Genomic DNA, 13,715 nt, shown 5'->3' with positions numbered 1-13,715 from the left:
TAGTAGCTGTTGTGAGAGTGAGAAGAAAGAGGGACAAAGAATGAGTAAGCCAGACCTGTAACAAACCCATCTGCAATTGTGCTGTTTGTTACAAGAAACTCAGGGAACTATAAAAGTTGCTGTGAAGGCCTGTAAGAAGGCAATCTTAGATATCAGTACCTCTCAGGAAAGACAAAAGTCTTTGCAACCTGAAATTCCAGCAAGTATTTTTGATATCTTGAAGTCAACTGAATCAGAAGGAATAATGAAAAGAACAAGTGGCATATTTCATTTTGAATCTGATGTGCCCACTGTACCCCATGCCACTTTAGAGCCAAAATCAGAATCTCCACAGAAACCTATGCCAGTGCCAAACCTTCCTAAGGTACAGGCACCTACCCAAGGCAAAAGAAAATGTAAAGGGTTACAGCAAAACCCTACATCTAAATTATCTACTGTTAAAGTTGCCCAAAGTTGGGAGATACCAATTCCTCTAGAGAAAAAGAAACCTAGACTCCCCAATATAACCATGAAGGAGAAGAATCAATCAATTCCTAATGTGGAACCAGTAGAATCCAGTAAACATGTCTCTCCAACAGCCATGGTAACACATGTAAAAACCTTAGAAGCCATTGCAAAAATGGTAGCGCTGATGAAAAAAGGAGATCCAGTGGCTGCCCCCACAGCACATTTAGAAACAGTAGTGAAACTGTTGCTGTTAGATTAAGAGAATTTGGATAAGATTCTACAGTTAACTGTAGACAGAGCCTTATGGAATACATTGCCACCAAAATTTCAAGAAGGGGAAAAAAATCATTCAAAAACACTGTGCGACTGTTAGAAAGAAATATGCATCCAGACCAGGAATTACTTTGGTAGCTAACATGAAGCAACGTGATGGTGAGTCACTGCATGAATTTCATAATAAATTTTCTTCAGCTTGGATATCTAATGAAATGCCTGGAAAGGAAACAGAACCACAGTATATTAATTTGCTTGTTAACAATTCTTTAGAAGCAGTTCGGGGTAAAGTAATAATGCATGTCAACCCCGGGAGCACTCTTCCAGAAGTGCTGGATTTGTTGTCTAAAGCCTATATTCAAACCCAACAGAAGGGTTCCAAAAGAACTCACCCTCCTATAGCAGTTGCTCAAGAAGCCTCAGGTAAACCAGTAATTAAAGTAGAAGGCCTACAAACTATGACATAAGGACAATCACCTGGTCCAACAGGGTTGGATAATAATATTAAAATCAGATCATACCCAAGGGGGGGGGGGGGTATACCACGATGTCCTCAAATTCAAAATCCCAGATACTATGACCCTAGAAACACGAATAAAGGAATAGGGACATGCTCCTTACCATCTTCACCAACCACAAGCAGGAAACAATTCATGTCTGACATGAATCGTTACCACTCTCACCTGAGAATCCTGACTCGTCGACCCCCTAGTCCTATAACGGACATAATTATTAAAGAACTCCGTCAAATAGGGAAAACACTAGATTCTCACAAGTGTGAAATGCAAAAAATACAGCAGCAAATGAATTCCAGGATATTGAACAACCAACACACCCCACCTCAACCCATTGCCGTAACAACTGAACTGGCATTCTGGATTTCAACTCCATGCATGGAGTATGAGAACGACCAAGCGGAAAAAAATGTAAATCCAAGAAAACAGAATGGGTGACGCCAAAAGGCCCCATGCAAATTTGTAGCCTCTTTAGAAAAAGATGTAAATGGGAAACCCACAGTATCAACAATGGTGAGGGGCTGCCATTTTTTATTATTGACATTGAAGCCTCAATCAGCATAATCAATGATAAAAATCCAAAATCATCCCCTTTATCATCAGGACAACCCAGAGTGTTAGCAACATTTGCAAGTAACCAGATCACAGCTGAGTTATCAAAATCAGTAGTGACAGAAATAGGGGACATAAAACATGTATTTGCACTAGCAAATTTGAAAGAACCCTACAATTTACTGTAAGTATATTTTCTGAGGAAACATGGATGCCTTATAGATTTGACCAATCGCTTGCTATGCTTAACAGTACAGGCATTAGACAATCAACCTGTTGTCATTTGCATTTGTGACATTGTTTCAACTGTAACTAAACCAGGAATGTATATCATAGAAAACATTGCAAAAGGGAGAACTAATGTGCAGGCATTAGTAACTAAGCATGTTGTTGCTTTTGCTAAATACAAGCGGGAATGTGAAATGATGGATGTAACTGTTAAAATTTCAGGAGGAAATTTTCCCTCACAGAAGCAATATCCTTTTCTGGATCAGGCCAGACCTTACAGTGTGTGATACATGAAGGGGATGGTGGGGGGAGAGTAGCTTCCTTTGATGGACACCCAGTGAGCCAGTTAGGTATAAAATCCCTCTTGGTGTCTGTTCTCTTCTTGCTTTACCTGTAAAGGGTTAACAAGCCCACAGGTAAAAGAAAAGGATTGGGCAGAACTTTTAAAATTGGGAAAGAAACTTTCCCTTTGTCTGTTGTTCTCTGTGCTGAAGAGATGGGGCAGCAGGAATGCTGTGTAAAGTTTGAACCAGATCATATCTAAAACTACTTTTAACAACCCAAAGGTGTAAGTAAATCAGAATGTTTAGCTAGAAGCGATCAGGTTTCTTTCTGTTTATTTTTTAAGGCTTGTGGATCTCCACTGTGCTAACTCCAGATGCTTTTGTTTGCTTGAAACCTTTAAGTTGAAACCCCAAGAAAGCTATTTTGAGTGCTTGATTTTTGGAATTGCTCTTTTAAAAATCTAGCAAAAGTCTAAGTTCCAGATATATTTTCTTTCTTTTTGTTTTTAATAACATTTAGCTTTTTAAAGAACAGAATTGGATTTTTGGTGTCCTAAGAGGTTTGTGCATGTTGTTTGATTAGCTGGTAGCCACAGCTAATTTCCTTTGTTTTCTTTCTCAGCTCTTCCCTGGAGGAGGAGTGAAAGGGCTTGAGGGTACCCCACAGGGAGGAATTCCCCAGTGCTCCTTCCTGAGTTCAAAGGAGGTTTTTTTGTATTTGAGTGGTGGTAGCGTTTACCAAGCCAAAGTCAGAGAAAAGCTGTAACCTTGGAAGTGTAATACAAGCCTGGAGTGGCAAGTATTAATTTTTAAAATCCTTGCAGGCCCCCACTTCTGCTCTCAGAGTGACAGAGTGGGGATTCAGCCTTGACACAGTGCTAAGGAAGCAGGACGAAGTGTAACACAACAAAGGTACAACTAATGGTCTCAGAAGTTTCTTTTTTAGGCATCACGTGGTCTCAAGAAGGTCGAACACCTGCCCAACAGAAGGTGAATGTGATTCGGGAATTGCCTGTGCCCACTGACATAACTTCTTTACGCTCTTTTTCAGGCTTAGCAGAATACCATCAGGACATCATCGCTAACTTTGCTCACATTGCAGGTCCACTCTATAAACTCTTGAAAAAGGGAGTTGCTTGGGTCTGAACAGCATGTAAATGCATTCATCAAGTTAAAGCAACCAATAATGCAGGCACCTGTGCTGATGACCCCAGATCCCAGCAAACCATAGCATCTAGATGTATCTGTGAGCACAACTGCACTTGCAGCAACAGCTTCTCAAGAGAAACATGGAACAATCAAACCAGTGGCATATGCTTCCAGAAAAATGAGTCCAGTGAAACTTAAATATTCCACTTGCAAGAAGTACTTGTTAGCCACCAACTGGGCAATCCAACTTTTTTCATTTTTGATTGGCTTAAATCCAATAGTCTTGCATTCTATGTTCTTGCTTTCTAATCAAGTCAAAGATGAACAAGTGTCTAATGCTCAACTGGCACACTGTACCTTGTTATTGCAGGGCAAAGATACAACAGTGACCCCAGTTCAGATTCAATCTCCATTGCCAGAGGCTCTGTTATATTCTGAAAACCATCATGTGTGTCCAAATATAGATCAAAAGAAACTCTTAAATCAATTCTTCACATTAATGCCATCCCATATAACAATCACAGAATCTTATTGCTTTTTCATTGACGAATCCAGCTATCATAATCAAAGGAAATGATGGTATCTCTCCAAAATCAAATAATCTGGACATTGGTAGAGTGGATAAGTAAATCTGAGGGAAACTGATATGGTTTGGAAACTATCACACTCATGTGCTCCACATCCTGCTCAATATGTGAAACTTGCAGCAGTAGCATGTGTATTGTAACAGTGCCAAAAACTATCTATCACTAAAGAGAACCACCCCTTAATTATTTTTTCAGATTCAGCTTGAGGATGTAATTCACTTAGATTTTTTTTTACCAGTATGGGATGCTTATGAATTTACATCCTCAGATGGAGCTCAACTTAAATATACATCATTTTTACAATATATTGTCAAACTGGCCGTACAAGTATTCACTCCAGAACAGCAACGCATAATTCAAAAGATGCAAGCTCATAGTAAAATAGGGCCATATGCTCAGGAAAATCATCATGCTGATTTGTTAGCCAAAAAAGAAGCCTGTAGTGGAATTTTATGGGAGAAACCCAGGCAAATAGATCCCATGGCAAAATCAAATTTGATCCCAGTCGGAGCAGCAAAAGACCAATTCAACACAGGGGTACCAGATCTAAAAACTTTGCAGGCAAAGAATCAGACAATTGTCAAAAGCAGAGAACAAACAGCTTGAAGTTCCCTATCACAAGATTCCCTATGTCAAAAGTACAAATCAGAGTTATATATAAATAAGGGTATATTGATATATCTCGAAGAGCATTTTCCAGTGTGGGTAGTCCCATCCCAGTTGTGCAGGAAAATGACAGATCTACTTGGTCCATGACACACCTTCGGGACAACATCAAGGGGTAAATAAAACCATGCAGCGCCTCACCTCCGTGGGTTGGTGGCCATGCATGAAAATAGATGTGCAATAATATTGTGAAAATTGTTTGGTCTGTGAACAAAACAATCCTATCCCCACAAAAAAGAATGCTTCCTTAATATCTCAAATGTATAAAGGTCCATGGCAAGCTTTGCAAATTAATTTTGTGAGACCTTTATCAAAAACTCAAAGAGGAAACCCATACCTTTTGGTCATCATTGATCCATTCTCTAAATTGGGAGAAGCATTTCCTTTAAAAGCAAACACTGCTTTGGCTACAGCAAAAATCTTAATGAAACAAGTCTTTTCTTGCTGGGAACTCCCTGCTAGGATAGTGTCAGACAGAGGAACACATTTTTACTGGACAAGTGTTCCAAAAATGCCTACAATTGTTGGAAGTGCAACAAAAATTGCATATTTCATACAGACCTCAATCATCAGGGATGGTAGAGTCAACAAATCGCACCATCAAACTCATGCTGCGAACACAGGTAGATGACACAATAGGAACACCCTAATTTCGCTCATTTTAATGGCACTCAAGGTGACTTCAGCTGCCTCCACAGCTCATACACTATTTGATGTAATAACTGGACAAACTATGCCAATGCCTAAACATCTTTTGTGGCATACCAGTGGCACACAGCTAAAGAAAATCAAACTAAAAACCTATCTGCAAGCATTACAAAAACATTCAAATCAGATCCACTTGCAGGTAGCTGTCAAATTGGAAAAATTCAAACAAAAGGCAAAACCTATTTTAATAAGAATCAAAGAGAAAATGCTTGGGAAATTGGAGACCATCTTATGCTGTACCTGAACACAATTTTCCATCAATGGACTGGGCCACATGTTATTGTGAATAGACTCAGTACCTCAGAAGAACATAAGAAGATGAGAGCGGCCATACTGGGTGAGACCAAAGGTCCATCTAGCCCAGTATTGTGTCTTCTGACAGTGGCCAATGCCAGGTGCCCCAGAGAGAGTGAACAGAACAGGTAATCATCAAGAGATTCATCCTCTGTCATGCATTCCCAGCTTCTGGCAAACAGAGGCTAGGGACACCATCCCTGCCCATCCTAGCTAATAGATACTGATGGACCTATCCTCCCTTAGCACCCTTCCATTACAGCAGCCTCCGCTGGGTCCCTTAGCACCTCTCCAAGCTCACTGCTGCGCCCTCCCATTACAGCAGCCCCCTCTGGGGTTCCTTAGTGCCTTTCCGGGCTCACTGCTGCGCCCTCCTGTTACAGGCATTTACCTCAGTGTATAAAATTAGAATCTTACAGGGAAACAAAAAAGTTAATAAATTCTACTATGCAAATCTGTTGAAACTGTGCTGGAAAAAAACTCTCCCCCCACAGGCGCAGCAACCAGAAACAATAATTGCGCAAGAAAGCCAGTACAATCATCCCAGCAACAGAAACTAGAAAAAATGCAAAGCTCAACGACACTAATCCTATACTTCTGCTTGAATGCTGCCATCCAAACTGAATCACAACTTTCACCACAAGAAACACAAACCGTTAGTGTAAATCAAAATGTTGCATTGAGACAGAACTCAAATTTGCCTATTGAAGCTAAAGATTTGCAAATAACAGTAAATTGGGTATGAAAAAGAACGAAACCAGGCCAAGATCAATTTGAAATACCATGCCTGGCAACTAAAATTTTCTTTAAATGGAATTATCAACCAAACCATGAACTGTTTATATCTAAAACTCAAAATAAAACTTTGTTTACTGGATGGACGAATAGTACAACTGTAACAATGCATAAGGTACCAAATCATATGTCAGGTTTGTAAAAATTGGGATTACATATGGTATTAAAAGAAGGGCAAAAATTGGTATTATGGAAACATTTCCCACTGAAGGTTCAAATACGTGGAGAAAGGTATGTACACTATTTCCCCCCCCCCAAAAAAAATTAGGCAGCCAAACACTTCATCAAACCACTCATAACAAATTTTACCAACATGTTAAAGAAATAATAGGGAAACATATTATTCTTGCATATAATATAAGAGAAAATGAATACATGCCTTATGTAAATTGGAAACAAATCTCCCCCTTCCTGGAGGAATCTAGGAGGGAAGAATGTAAAACATATATTCCAGGGAAAAATCACTTTTTGTCAATCAGTAATGGAATTCAGTATGAATCATGGGAAAAAAAATCAAATGTCAAAGCTCGGTAAAATGTGAAGCAATAATCATATACAATCTAAATCATAAAAATAAGAAAGAAGCCTGTATCGAAATTAAGGTTTTGGATAAAGTCAAAGTTATTATAATTCAAAGTGGAGGTACAGGCAATAATAGTGAAAAAAAAACCAAACGCATAATTCACAGAATTCGGTGGAATGTCCAGAATTGCAGAAAAGCCCTGTTAGTGGTCTCACTGCCACACCTATGTCAGGGGTATTAACCAATCAAGTACAATTCATGCATATCCCTGTTGTGTTAAATTTATCTCATTGGCAAATGAGCTAATTTTGTTATTGTAAAGACACCCAAGTGGCATCTTTTTTTCCAGTACTCCTTGTGGATAAGATTACTGCTTATCAATAACTGGTACAGGACATTGATAATTTGGGTTTGGAGATACACAGTAATCTGTATGCTCCTAAAAGAAAACAAAAAACAAATACTTTGGAAATTCTAAATAGTATTACAGGATTGTTTCATACCGACATGTCAATTTGGAATAAAGTGAATGTTAAAAAAATAAAAAGAGCATATCAATTATGTAATTCAGGAAGAAGCTAATCAAGTAATTAATTCAATGTTAAAAGGAATTTATGGCTTATCAACCAAGGAACTATTTATAGTATATAATGTGCATGAAATCACTAAATTGTTTAATAAAACTAAAAAAAAAAAATCAATCAATTGGTAAACTTTAATAATGTTCAGAACAAAAATCATTATCTTGGGAAAAAATTATTTGTTCAGCATATAAAAAATAAGTAATCAATACTATTAAGAATGCCTTACTGTTCTTAAAACTAAAAAGGTACCAACATTAATTAAAAACCAGCACATTTTAAATTGGTATTGCCCATAATGTATTCAAAAGTGAGAAAAAAAAAGTTAAATGCCAAATGAACTGTAAAAAAAAAAAAAAAAAAATCATTCGGGGCAATAAAAAACTTGGGATCTGTGACACCACATCCAAATCATAATACATGTTATTTAAGGAAACTTTATGACATGTCACAATCCTTATATGTTTCATTCACTTTATAGCTACCCAGATAAAGTGTTCAATCCAGATAAAAATGTGTTTGACCAATCAGCTACCGTCCAGTCCATAGGTCACCTAAAAAACAATATTTATAAAAAATAAATGCAAGTGTATCATGTAACAAGCTGATAGTGTATCATCACAATACCCAAACACGAAAAGTCCTGCAGATGGCTTGTTACTCTCAAAAGGGGCATCAATGAATCTGTAAGCATAATGTGTTTAAGGTAATAACTCCACTGTGTAGTCAGCTGGAAAGGTATCAACAAGATTTACTGGCATGAATGCAACACAAATACCATGTCCAGTACAACTAACTAAATCGAAATATCCTATCGAACAAATAGCGTATGCAAAAGAAGGGCAGTATTGCATAGTAACTAATCATAAAAAAAATTCTAGCATGGTCAACGTAAATGTATGGTCACAAATCCAAATTTTTGTTTTAAACCACAAGTGCCTACAACAATTGGTCATACAACAATATCTCCAATGCCCACTTTTAAAAATAACTAGTTTAAAAATAGTTATTCTAAGTAACCCTAATTATCAGGATTTAACTAAACAAAGTACTCCAGTTTTTCGTGCCTATATACCACCACTAACCTTACAGCTAAAACAATTGTTAAAAAAAAATTCACAATTAAAATTAGTAACATAACGCAAAAAGCTTTAAATAGTGGCAGTTCAAAAGATACTACACCTAAAGAAATGAAAATTGAATGAAAAGGATGAATTGCTGGTCACAGTATCCTTACTATGTGCACCATCCTTGCCCTATGTCACATGAAAGGAAAACTTAAATCACTACGCACACGAAGGGTTAACCCCCTGCCGCGTATAACTTAGCCTGTTTCCTTTCCCTTGTTGTCAACTGTCACAGCCCCAGCACCAGCCAAAGCTAATATAAAAAAGTACATAAGGAAGTTATACTTTGCATTTTTTACAAGTTTTAAGTCCACATCAAGTCCCAAAAAGCTCCATATAATTGTAACTATGTACCACAATGCAGAGGAGCAATTGCTTCCCCAATTGCAAAAGTCCCTAAAAAAACCCAACCCCAATCCCTAATAATATAAAAGAATGGCGTGCAAATAAAGTTGTTACATATAATCTTTAGGCATAAATTTAAATTACATATAATACTTTAGCACATAACAAATGTAATTGATGTGTTTAGGTATTAATCATTACTGTCATATGCATGTAACAGGGTTCTTATTATCTAATCATTTCTTAACAACAAGATAACACACACCCTGTCGAGGGGGGGGAAGTGGCTGATGATTTTAGTTTAGTATCCATTTATCGTGTTCTGTTCTGATTAATCAATATGTTATATTACATATATTCGCTGTATGTTAATTAGAGTTAATTTGTAGGACTATAAAAGTATAAGATTGATCAGTATTTAAAGGAACTATGTGGTAGACATTAGTAAGAGAAGCTGAAACGCAAAAACCCATAGGCCGAAGCCTGCAAGACCTTAGCTATTTTGGGCCTTGGAGACAAAAATAATGGCGCAAGTCAATGACCAAGAAATAACCCAAAAGATAATGGAAAAGAGGTACCAACTGGTAATATTGCAAAAGTATAGCTGGAAAGATTAAATTAAATTATAAAATGCTGTGACAACAAATATTGTCTCTAACACATGCCCTAACCACAGAGTAAAGGTGGTACATCAATGTTAACAAAAACCTACCCAGCCTATAGAATTCAGGGTCCCTTGTGTTTCCAGGGGACACAAACCAATAAGAAAAAGAAGGTTGACACTTTCATGTACATGCACAGAATGTAGGTATAGACAAATTCACAGTATAAAAAAGGTTGCCCAGAACAGAAAAATTGAGCTTCCTAGGTAAAACTCCAGGAGGAACCATTCCCGTATTAAGGGTCAATCCAAAAAAGGACCATCTAGAAAAATGTAAATATGTCTGTAGGTATAACTGGTTCATTATACTTATCTCTAGAAATTGTATATGCTGTAACATTTATAGCTTTGTCAGTAATTTTAATAAAATTACTAACAAATAAATGCTCTTGTAGTTGTATGTGTTATTTGCCTATGGTTTCATGTGTTCCCATGAACTCTAAATATAAAACAAACAGAGGTAACTCTGTTGAACTTTAAACTATAGCCGCTAGAGCCAAACCTACTAAATTATAATTAACCTTAAATAAAGTAAAAGGCTACAGTCATAACATTTTAACAGTGAGGATAATTAACTATTAGAATAATTTACCAACAGCTGTGATGGGTTTGCCATCACCGGCAATTTTTAAATCAAGATGGGTTTAGGATATGCTCTAATCAAAATGGAATTATTTCAGGGAAGCTCTCTGGCCTGTGTAATACAGGAGATCAGACTAGATGATCACAATGGTCCCATCTGGCCTCGGCCTAGAACTCTATGCTGGCCATCCAGAAACCCCATTATGCAGCGAGAGCTCCCCTGTGTCCAAAGGGTCGTGACAGAGTTGTGTAAAGCTTGCCATGCCAGCCAGAGATTCCCCTAAAAAAAAGGGGAAATTCCAGCTGCCTTGTTATGGTAGTGTTAGGTCTCTCATGCTGCAGAGCAGCGTAAGGGGGATTGTTCAGAACTGAGGATCTGGCCTACAGTCTTCAGTGATGGCTCTGGCAGCAGCATTTCAGTTCAGTAAACATCCTCTCTTTTCTACCTCAGGGAGAGGAGAAGAGGGAAAGATCCATAGGGAGCTTAAGATCGAGTTTAATAAATATATGAATGGAATTCTATGTGACAACAGGGAACTTGGTCATGGACTGGAAGGGACCTGTTGGCTTACATATCCTAAATGATAGTCTGAGTCCTTTGTCTGGGTCCTTCAGTCCCAGGTATTTCTTAGCAGGGCTGAGATCTAGAAAGGTTTTGCTGCAGTGTGATAGACACAGTCCTGACATTAATAGTGCCCAATGGAGAAGGCATGTGATGGAAGTAGTGTAAAACGGGAGAGGGGAAAAAAAAATCAAGAGCTCCAAAATCCCCAATGGAATGTTGCTGTATTTGTATCAGTCACACATTCACTTTAAATATTTCCAAATTCCTCTGATACAGTTCAGATTTTTTGTAATGGTTTCTTTTGTTGGGAGAAGACAAATATGATAGCATTTCTATAGTTGGCGAGGTACTTTCATTTTACACCTCTGCTTTTGGTGTTTATTCCTTAACCAAATAAAGTTAAATTAAATTCGGTTTGCTATTTTGGATTACCGTAAGTAAATAAAAGGTATTTGTCATGCCATAAGAAATTTTGCAGGTGATTTTTCTTGTTCTTGGATAGCTCAAAGAAAGAATATTTCTTCCTTCCACCACCCAAAAGGATTCCAGCAGGTAGCCTAGCTGCATGCCAGTTACAGGCTTTGGCCCTGATCACAGTTATTTAAATTTTACATCCTACATTCAAGATATATACATGGTAATCTGAATCTTATATTGCCATCTCTCATGCAATCACAGTTTATCATCAATTGCCACTGAATTTTTATTTTCATTAATAAAAATTTCAGTGCAAACTATATTAATGCAATATTATGATTGCATTATGATTAAATGTGTAGAGGTCACAAAATTCATAGTTACGGCTTTCACAGCAACCTTGACTTGGACATATTGCAGACATATTTCTAATTTTGGAGTTAATCTGTATAGGAGGCAGAGAGTCCTTTTCCATTAGCTCTCCTCCAACCCCATCTTCCCTGAGCAGCTCCATAACTTCCAATTATAGCACACATTTTTGTCTTTTAGAGCTTCGTGAGTCTAACCTTTACTCTGAATAGATAAGCACTCAGTGCCAGCAATCTCACAAATTACTGCTCAGTTTCCAATCTCTCTTTTTTAAGCAAGTTAATTGAGAAGTTAACTAAAAATAGGCTGCAACTACACCTCTCTGTTGCCAACATCCATCCCAATAAGGCTTCAGGCCAGGACATGGTGGAGAGACAGCCCTTGTCGCTCTGGTGAATGACTTCCTCATACCCACAGTTTCGAGGGGGGGGGGGGGGAGAAAGCAGATCACTACTCAATGTTTTGGACTCACCATGGCACGTGAAATGGTTGACAACCTAATTCTGCCATTCTATCTGCAAGGCTGAAATTGCTCAGGTCTTTCCTCTCAGCCTAACTGAGGACAACTGTTCCTCATTCTCCATGACTCTCATATGCAGGACCCTTCAAGGCTCCATGTTTTCCCTCATCCTAATCAGTATCTATACAGATATATTCACTGAGCTGTCCACTTAGTCCAATGACTCGTAAGCTTTTTTCCTGAGAGGATCCTATAAAATCAGAGCCCATCTTTGGCAATTTGTGTTACTTTACGTTTTTCCAAGTTAAAGATAATCTGCCATACACTTAACCAGTCCCCCAATGTGTTTAAATCCATCTGGAGCTCCTCATAATTCTCCATAGCTTTTACTAAATTAAATAACCTAGAGTCTCCAGCTAACCTCATCAACTCACTGTCCATATCTTCCTTCAAATTATTAGTACATTAAACAATACTGATATCTGTACTGACCCCTTGAAGTGTTCTACTATTCATTGCTCTGAGGGGCATCCATTCACTATCACTGGATTTTGTTTCTAACCCCATAGTTCTTTATTCTTACACATAAAAACACAGAGTATGCCTACGTACGATTTAGGTCCTGAGCCAGAAAAGCACTTTAGCATGTTCTTAACTTTAAGAACTGGAGTGGTCTCATTGACTTGAATAAAATTACTTGGGATCTTAATATTAAGCCTGTGATTACATCTTTTGTTGGGTTGGGCCTTAATGCACATACAAATCCCAGTCATGTTTAAATTCTGTAATATTAATAACACTTTGCATTTCGATAGCATATTTCACCCACAAATCTCAATGTGCTTTAAAGAACCTAGTAAATTAAGCTTCCCTTTATCTCCATTTTAACAGACAGAAATTGATGTGAGGCCAAAGGCTAAAAGCAAGTCAGTGGCATAACTAGGAACCGACCTTTGAACTCCTGCCCTGTAGTCTCATGGTCTTTTAGGGAGGACACGGAGGGGACATGCTTTACACACGGACAGACATGGACGTACACACTCTGTCACTAATTTAGAGATTGCCTTTGAAAGTTTGAGTTGGCCAAGCATTGTAGGTGATACATTTATATTGTCCATGTAAAGTAATCCCTCTCCTATTCATCATAGTTCTTAGACTTAGTCTAATGAACTATATCCTATCACGAGAAGCTGAAGACACAGATTTAAATTGGGTTTTCAAGGTGAAGGTTAGTTTTTATGGCATTTAATTAACGTGATCTAAAGAAAAGGAGGAGATGGGCAAGGGTGCAAGAGCTAAAAGGGCATTTTGTGCCAAACACAAAGCTGCCAAAGAGGAGAGGATGGAAAACTCCAAAGACTCAGGAAGACTGGCAGGAGAGAAGTCAGCAGACAGGGAGAATCAAGCACGAGAGAGGCATGCATTACAAAAGAGGCTGTCAACTTTTACAGATTTGATTAGTGAACCGTGTCTCATTTTATTGTAACATCATTGATTATTTTGCAGATTATTCTTAGGGGTTCTAGTTTTAGGTGGAGACTAATCAAACTACAGAAAGCCCCTCTTCAGCAAAAACTGGAGAAGAGT

The sequence above is a fragment of the Malaclemys terrapin genome, chromosome 4 (assembly GCF_027887155.1).
Source record: "Malaclemys terrapin pileata isolate rMalTer1 chromosome 4, rMalTer1.hap1, whole genome shotgun sequence".
In the NCBI taxonomy this organism is placed as follows: domain Eukaryota; kingdom Metazoa; phylum Chordata; order Testudines; family Emydidae; genus Malaclemys; species Malaclemys terrapin.
Note: the sequence above shows the minus strand (reverse complement) of the source record.